The 9,725-nt window shown below is 33.8% G+C and overlaps 1 long non-coding RNA gene across 1 annotated transcript; it reads right to left on the bottom strand.

Annotated features, from left to right (window-relative positions):
- Window positions 6,993–7,486, bottom strand: LOC109344778. The gene is made up of 2 exons (XR_002107335.1): window positions 7,443–7,486; window positions 6,993–7,146 (listed from the first exon to the last, which is right to left on the bottom strand). It is a non-coding gene; the product is annotated as an uncharacterized LOC109344778 (long non-coding RNA).

The raw sequence follows: 9,725 nt of genomic DNA, 5'->3' as shown, positions 1-9,725 counted from the left end.
GTATAAATCTACTCCGCTCCCTGAGGACGATAATCTGGTACCTTACCGGACTTTATTACTTGTGTAATACGGTACACTTGCCGTTACAAAAATATCTAACAAGTTATGGTGAGATTTATTGTAAAAAGGGAAGGAGTATGGAAAATCACAAAGTTGGTAGTGAATAACAACCAAGCAATGGTTCAACTTCGAGACAACATCATCTGATGTGGCTGCAATATAGTAGTCATAACAACAATTCAGTGTGATAGCGAATTTTAATCATACAGTTGCATTGTACCAGAAATCAACCACACAAAATTTAATTTTTTAATTATAAAATAATTCACAGTGCAATCCGCATCACAATGATTATAATGACAATCATAGTAACAATATGTGTGATCGCAATTCCGACCATAATTTAAAATACCGCAAATTCACTTGAATGGTGCACCTTGATTGAAAAATTACAGTTTTGATGCACCTTTTTGAATATTTACAAAACTAATGTAGTTTTAGGATACTCGACAATAAAGTAGCTGATTCATTTTTTTTTTCATTTCTCCCACCTAAATTGGAAATGGGATGAGAGTGTTATTTTTTTTTTCATTTCTCTCCCTTAAATTGGCAATGGGAAGGGAGTTTTTTATTTTTTATTTTCTCACCCTAAATCGGCAATGGGGAGGGAGTTTTATATTCATCCCTAAATCAGCAATAGAGGAGTTTTATTTTTTTTAAACTCCCCTAAATCAACAATGTGGGAGAGTTTTTTTTTTCCCGCAAACCCTAACAATATATATATATAGATGCACAACCCTAATTTCTTTTGCATGAAATTTTTCTCTACTCTTCTCAACAGACACAACCCTCATTTCCTTTACTTTGAAGTCAAATATTTACTTCATGCACATTCTTACTTGATTAGAGGTTAATATATACATTCAATTACTACATTTTATTCCAATCTTCTAACTTTAGTATATTTAATTGTTAGAAATTATTGTTTTAATGTTATTAATTGTTAAATGTAGATGACTGTTGTAAAGAATATTGTTAGAGATTTTAGTGATGAATATGACATCAAAATATATAGTGATGAATAGGACATTAAAATATATACTGATGAAGATGAGGTCAACTTTGATGTTGATTCATCTTGTAGTATGACATATACTACTCCACAATAATTTTTTCATAACACAAATTATGAAGTTGATCGTAGTTTTGGATATACAACTGGTTTAATGAATATCAATGATAATGATTTGTTTATTTGGATGCAATTTGAATCTAAAGAAGCCATAATAAATGTATTAGAGAATTTCATATTAAAAATTTCTTTGACTATGTTGTTGTAGAGTCTAGACCAAATAGATATGTTGGCAAATGTAAACATTTTGGTGCCAGATGTGAGTGGCGAATTCGCGCGTCTCATAACATTAAGTGTGACATTTGGGAGATTAAGAAAATTAGTGGAACACACAATTGTGTATCTATGTTACTTTCCCAATATCACAACCAATTAAATTCGTCATTCATTTCAGACCTTGTTGTTAAATTGGTATCTACAGATCCGAGTATACTAGTTATGACATTAGTGAAGGAGGTTGTCAGTCATTTTGGTTATACAGTCATGTATACAAAGGCGTGGACTGCAAAACAAATGACATTAGCCAAAATTTACCATGTTTGCTGAATGTTGTACAATAGTACTTCATCTCATTCTGAGGTGTTTGTCACTGAAAAAGGGAGGAAAAGTCATAGAAAGGAACCGAAGGGTGATAGAGAAATGGGAAGAAGTAAGTCCAAGTCTAGATACAAGAATGTGGAGTGTCACTATTGTCACAAAGTAGGTCACATACAGAAGAATTGTTTTTCAATGGAAAAGGGAGAACAAAGATAAGAAGGGCAAGCAGAACGAGAAGAATTATAGTGATGTTGATTGTGTTACTACTACCACTTATGAAGATCTTGTTATTCTTCGTGATAGTGATTCAGTTAACCTTGTATCTGATGAGAGTATATGGATAATTGGTAGTGGTGCTACATTGCCTGTTACACCAAGGAATGAGTTCTTCGCATCTTACACTTCTAGTTACCATACCAACATGGAAGTGCAGTTGTTGCTGAGAAGAGTTAAACATGCTCCAGATGTTCCTTTCAATTTGATCTTTGTGCAGATGCTTGATGATGGTGGTTATGATAATCACTTTGGTTCTAGAAAATGGAAACTCACCAGAGGTAACTTGGTTGTGGCCAGAGGGGATAAAATTTCTAAACTGTATTAGACAAAAGCTTTGGTTGCTAAATAAAGTGTGAATGCCATGGATATGAAGGCTTCTTTGTGGCACCGCAGACTTAGTCATATCAGTGAAAAAGGGTTGAATTGTTTAGTCAAAAAGGATGTACTTCTAGTATTGAAAAGTGCAGGGTTGGAGAAATGTTCTCATTGCATGGATAGTAAGCAGACTAGAGTATCCTTTAAGAAGTATCCTCCTTCAAGGAAGTCGGAGTTGCTTGAATTGGTGCAATCAGATGTTTGTGGTCCATTGAACGTAAAGTCATTTTGTGGTGCACTTTACTTTTTTACTTTTATTGATGATTGTTCAAGGAAGCTTTGGGTCTATGCTTTGAAGACAAATGACCAAGTGCTTGAAAAGTTCAAACAATTCCATGTTTTGGTTGAGAGATGATAAGTGCCATTTTTACCGTACTTTCTAGTTTATTTTAGAGCACTTATCGTTTTGACTTATGGAAAATATCATGCAAAATACACTTTTTGATTAAAACTTATAGAAATTCTAATTTACAATTAGAATATGTTTAATGCATGTTTCCAATCTCACTTTGAGCTTTTAAGGTTGAAGATCCCACAAGAAAAAGGTTTGCAGAATGATTAGGAGAACGTTCAAAACCGCCAAGCCTGATTCTAGGAGGGCTGGGCGTTTTTGCTTCTGTCCAAATCAAGCTGGGCGGCCAGAAAAGGGGCTGGGCGCCCTGTGCGTGCTTCTCTTTATAAAAGCCATTTTCTGGTTCAGATGTACAGAGTTTTTTTGAGAGAGAAGAATTTTTCCTCAAACTCAGAACTTAAGGAACTTAGAAAAACACCTTTGGAAACACATAGAGCTTGGATTGAAGATCAACTGGAGGGGTGGATTTGTTCCTGCATCATCTTGGAGCTATCCTTTCTTCTTAAATCTTCACTTTGAGCTTGAAAGCATCCATGGCTATGGATTGCTAATTTCCTTGTGTTGGGATTGGATGTAACTCCTAAACTTTGATGTATCTATTTTGATTTCTATATACAAATATCTGTTCTATGCGATAATTTCAATGATTTAATCTTGTTCTTCATAAATGTTTTGGATTGATCACCTAAGGCATGAATTTAGATTTGATATGTGAGTGAGAACTACATATTATAATCGGATTTAGATTATCTCATCTAACAAGCGTGATTGCTAGAGATAGAATTAAGTTTGTTTGTCATTTTACATCTGGACTCATTACGATTATCCTTTTTAATTATGCAAGAGATTGATAATTAGATTAGGGAATCGTTGATCTACTCATGTAAGAGATTAATGAGATAGATAAGAATTGATGTGATGAAATTAAGCATAAGCCAAAGTTTGTATGTTGAATCATTAGGATATTGATGAGTTATTGAGTGAAACCCAATCCCAACAGTTTTCTCATATTGTTATAAATCCTTTTTAATATTGCATATTTTTACAATTGAAGTTGTTACAAAAATCAATCATCAAACCATCTGAACTCATTGTTTAAGAAAATTTACTAAAGAAAGGCATTGATTTAACCAATTCCCTGTGGATACGATATAAAACCCTTTTACTATACTGCAATTGAATCCTAAAGGATTTGAAAGTAGAGTGGTAAAAATAACTTTCAACAAGAGACATTCTGGCAAGAAGCTGAAATGCATTCGTACTGACAATGATGGTGAGTATTATGGACCATTTGATATTTACTTCAAGCAATAAGGTATTATACATGGAAAGATTCCTCCCAAGACTTCTTAGCTTAATGGCTTTGCGGAGAGGATGAACAGAATTTTGGTTGAAAGAGTTAGGTGCATGCTTTCTAAAGAAAAATTACCTAAACATTTCTGGGGTGAGGCTTTGTACACGGTAGTGCATGTTATTAATTTTTGTCATGCAATTGCTCTAAAATGCCGAGGTGCCATACAAGATTTGGTTTGGCAAGAATGTCAGGTACGATCATTTGCGAGTCTTCGGTTGCAAGACATTTGTGCATGTTCCAAAGGATGAAAGGTCCAAGTTGGATGTGAAGACAAGGCAATCCATCTTTATCGGTTATGGTGAAGATGAATTTGGCTACAGGTTGTATGATCCCGTTGAGAAAAAGGTTGTTAGAAGACGTGATGTGAATTTTATGGAAGATCAAACCATTGAAGACATTGATAAGATGAAGAAAACTACACCCGAGGAAGATAGTAGATTGCCTGATAGTGATCCATTTTGATACAATTGAGAATAACATTCAAAATGGTGAACAACATGATTATGTTGGTGACCAAAAGCTTGGAGATGAGTTATATTTTCCCATTAATATTGGTGAAGATGAACATGAGATGTCACAAGATGAGAATCTTGATGATGCTCTTGAACCACCTCAAGTTCAACTTCGGATGTATCATAGGCAAAGGAAACTATCTACCAGGTATCCTTCTGATGACTATATTGTTGTGACAGACGGAGGAGAACCTGAATATTATCATGAGGCCATGGAGAATATGAAGAAAAGAAGAAGTGGTTGGATGCAATGCAAGAGGAAATGAAGTCATTGCATGATAATCACATTTTTTATTTGGTCAAATTTTCAAAAAAGGAACAAAAGTTTTGGAAAACAGGTCGATTTACAAGGTGAAGCAAGAAAGTAATTCAATATCTCCAAAGTATAAAGCCAGATTGGTGGTTAAAGGTTTCAGACAGAGAAAGGGTGATGATTTCAGTGAGGTTTTTTCTCCCGTGGTAAAGATGTCATCCATTAGAATTGTATTGAGTTTGACTACTACTCTTGATTTGGAGGTAGAGCAAATAGATGTAAAAACTGATTTCCTTTATGGTGATTTGAAGGAAGAGATTTATATGAAACAACCTGACGATTTTCTTGTTGAAAGGAAAGAAGACTATGTGTAGGCTGAGAAAAAGTCTATATGGTTTGAAGCAGGCTCCACGATAATGCTACAAGAAGTTTGAGTCTGTTATGTATGAGCAAGGCTACAAGAAAACTATTTTTAATCATTGTGTCTTCATTAGAAAGTTTACTGATGGTGATTTCATCATCCTATTATTGTATATTGATGACATGCTTATTGTTGGGGAAAATATTTCCATGATTAACAGGTTATAGAAACTATTAGGCAAGTCATTTGCCATGAAAGACATGGGAGCTGCTAAGCAGATTCTTGATATAAGAATCATGCGAGATAGGCAAGAATTTTTTTTTGGTTGTCACAGGAATACTATATTAAGAGAGTGTTACAGAAGTTCCAGATGGAAAATGCTAAGGCGGTAAGCACTCCTCTTGCTACTCATTTTAAGTTGAGTGTTAAACAATATCCTTTAAATGATGCTGAAAAATCATATATGCAATGGGTTCCTTACGCATCTTCTGTAGGTAGTTTGATGTACGCAATGGTGTGTATAAGACCAGATATTCCACATGTTGTTGGTACAGTTAGTAGATTTCTGTCAAATCTAGGTAGAGAGCATTGGAATGCTGTGAAATGGATTTTGAGTTATCTCTGTGGTATTGTTAGTTTGAGGCTTTGTTTTGGAGGTGATAAACCTACCTTTGTGGGCTATACTGATTCTGATATGGTTGTAGACATTAATTCCAGAAAGTCCACTTCAGACTACTTGATTAAATTTGCATGAGGACTTGTGGCATGTCAATCTAGGTTGTAAAAGTGTGTTGCATTGTTCACCACTGAGGCAGAGTTTATTGTCATTACATAAGCATGCAAAGAGTTGCTTTGGGTGAAGAAATTCTTGCAGGAGCTTGGTTTTGTCCAACACAAATACTTGTTATTTTGTGATAGTCAAAGTGTCATTCATCTTAGGAATAATTTAACTTTTCATTCTAGGTCCAAATACATTGATGTGAGGTATCATTCGATACGTGATGTTTCAGATGCTAGGTTGTTGGAATTGGATCAGGTTCATACAGATGATAATGGTGATGATATGATGACTAAGGCCTATTCAAGGTGGAAGTTTGAAACTTGTTGTGAGATCGTCGGTTTGGCGATTCTCTCCACATAGTTGTGAGGGGGAGATATGTTGGGTTTGAGCTCCCTTCCTATATGGAGAAATACCTAGTTGGGCAAAGCTCACTTATCTCACTTAATCTAATAGATAGGGGTTAGATGTGGCAAGGGTGTGAAGGGAATTTATGAAAAAAGAGGCAATTGAAAAGTGTGAGAGAAGATAAGAAAACTCAACCCGCAGGAACTCCGAGCAACTGTGGGAAATTCACGATTACATCTTCGTTCACTGTTGGATCGGGCTGAAATTTGGGCAGCAAGTTTACAACTTATAGTACTTCATTCTGAATGGTTGGATCAGTGAGAAGATGTCTGAGGTGGTAGAAAACGAGCTGTTATAGCAGCTGTTTTTCTGGTTTTTTCTGTTTTTTCTTGTTCTCATTTTCAAGCTTGTTGCTCTGTTGTAAGTCGTATTGTTGAGCACGTTTTGTGCTGTATTTTGGAGATACCCTTGTATTCCTATTTTGATTATAGTGGAGCTTAATTGTTGTGCCCGTGGTTTTTTCTTCTCACATTGGAAAGGTTTTCCACGTTAAAATTCTGGTGTCCCTTGTGTGTTACTGCATTATTTGATATTTCTCCTCATAGATTCTAGCAAGTTGGTAAAATTATTATCCGCTGCATATACTCTGTTAGAGTTTTTATTGCTATTGTGTTGAATTTCTCATTAGTACCCTCTTGTTAGAAAGCTCATGTGTATTTGGAACATATCTGAAAACTCTTGCTGAAGTTTGATAAATATCATGTTACTCACTCATGGCGTGAAACTAATAGAGCAACAGATCATCTTTTAAAAATGGTTCTTTGGAAACATGATGTAGTTTTGTGGCCAATTTGAGTTTCCTTATAAACTTTGGAGTATCATCAAAGATGACACAGAGGGTAAGAAATATATTAGAAGATGAACATGAAGAAGAATATAGAGTAGGATTGGTATCAGTAGGAGAAACCAAAACTATGTGTGATAAATGTACAGAGTATTTGTTGTTTATAACCAACAAATTTAATATTCAGTATTCACATTTTATGTAACAGATTTTCACTTTGATTGTTTCATTTTACCTAGTCTGCAATTATATATAAATCATCTTCAATAATTGTTTGTTCTCGTTTCTATTGGCTTGTGGAAAAAAAAGCTAAGAAATACATGACACAGTATATTTTGGCAGTGCATTTGTGTATGTTCATGCTAGGAGAGCGATGCTTTCCCAACTTTAATTGGCTACAATGTTCCAATTTTCAGTATTTATGTTGTTAGCTGTGTGTTAGGACGAAGATAAATAGATTTAATAGTCATTTTATTCCTGTGAACATGTTCCTTATTAAAACTTAAAATTAACCATTTTTATCCCTTTATTTTATAAGACTAATTATTATATAATTTTTAAAGTTAAATAAACAAAGTTACTATTCTGGGCTATTTTTCACTTCCCAGCTTTGCATACTCTATTTTCTCGAGCTAAAGCTCAATGTATTCTTCCTGACAGTCATGGGAAAATTTGGCTTTGCCTCAATGTCTTCATCTTCATATTCATAGGGAAATTTGGCTACATATTTTATGTCATTTTATTTAAAGGAATTGTTTCAATCCTCTATGAATGTTAAAGTGTTATCAACATTTACCATTGTCATTAAAATAAGCAAAAGGGAATGTTATATGTTGAGGACAGAAAATGCATTACTTTTGAGATTGATAGTCACGACTCAACATCAACATTTTTTATGGCATTATTAATTTTGTGTATGGAAAGGCTTGATTGAGTTTAAGTACAACATTATTAATTTTCTTTGATGGCTTTGTGAGATTGAAGTGAAAGTGATGCATCAATGTTTATCTTTTATTGTACTTGTCACCCCCTCATTCAACTTATGTGCCAGACAGCCAGAGCAAGAACCACTCCAAAAGTTGCTGACATATATTACTATTATTGAAGACAATTCCTATATTCAAAGTCAAATACAAGTCAAGCATATTTGCATTAAAATCATATATATAATGAATATTAATTTTATATAATTAAAAAGCAATAACAAAAAGTTCCAATTCTAATGACCCACAAGGCCACAAGTGATTTTAAATAATTTACAATATACTATACAACTTTCGATAATAATTATTCACTAATTATCAACATTTCATTTAACACTTTTTTAAAATGGAGATCTCCACGGAATGTTTGAGATTGAGTTAATGTAACTTATATCACCTTGCGTCAGTTTACTATTTAATATGCAACTTAAAGATTATTATCACCTCATATCAATTACTCACTACCAGTACCAGACACTAAGATATTGATAATCTGTATATTTGTTATAAGTCAAGTAGTGAATACTATGATATTGGATGATAGTTTTGTAGAAGTTATCTAGACTTATGGCTTACTGGTGTAAATTAAGAAAAGTTATAAATATGTTAAGGGTCCCTTGGTAAAGGCATTGGTATCAGGTAATAATTATCATAAGTATGCATTGTATATGGTAATTTAATGGGTGTGTGAGTAGCATTTTTCATCTTACTTCTTTTTTAATGCATAGTGCCGAGTGGCATTTTCTAATTTTTTCAACCACAGCGGGCAGCGTCATTAAGCAGGTTTCGGAGGAAGAAGAAAGAGCGATGCTTCGAGAAGCAAATTAGATATGAAGTACGCCAAGAAGTTGCGTGCAGGTCTGATAATTTATGTGGCAGAATTTTTAATATAATCTTATTAGTATTAGACTGAATTCTTTGAACTTAACAAAGTTGTTTACAGTTTGAACTTAAAAGTTGATGCTGCTCATACGACAGATCATGCGAATGATGTTGAGTTTGAATTTTCTACTGTGCTTCTTCAAACCAATTTATTGATAAGTAGTAGACTTAGTATGATTAAACAGTGTGGTAGATTTATATATATATATATAATATATATAATAGCAGGCTAAGCTATGGTCCTAGCTTTTACATAGTATTATGCTAGCTTTGGAATTCATTTTATATAGAATAATGTTAGGCTTCATGTGTCATTTCACTAAAACTAGAGGAGGTTTGTGTAGGTGTAGAAAAGTGAGGGGTGATTTATGTAATTTCACTAAAACTCAGGGGGTGTCAGTATAATTTACTCTTACAATTATATAAGTTTTCACCTTCAAACTTAATTTCATATAGAATTGTATTGGGGTTCAGGGTTTTATTCCTTGAAAATTGGTAAAATGAATGCCCAATTCTTGCCCTATGATCAGTTCTATTACAGAAACATGTACTTTAAAGTTTAAACTGATCTCTCATTTTTAAGTGGCATAGATGATAAATGTAGATGTAATTATGCACATATGGTGCATCGTTGGATAACGTATGGGATTTTTAGTTAAAGTAACTTTGGAAAATTGCTACTGAACTGAAATCTGTATAGTTTGCTGCATTATTCGTACTTTTGATGCATAATTGGAT

The sequence above is a fragment of the Lupinus angustifolius genome, chromosome LG04 (assembly GCF_001865875.1).
Source record: "Lupinus angustifolius cultivar Tanjil chromosome LG04, LupAngTanjil_v1.0, whole genome shotgun sequence".
In the NCBI taxonomy this organism is placed as follows: Eukaryota; Viridiplantae; Streptophyta; class Magnoliopsida; order Fabales; family Fabaceae; genus Lupinus; species Lupinus angustifolius.
This window is presented reverse-complemented; position numbering and strand designations above follow the sequence as displayed.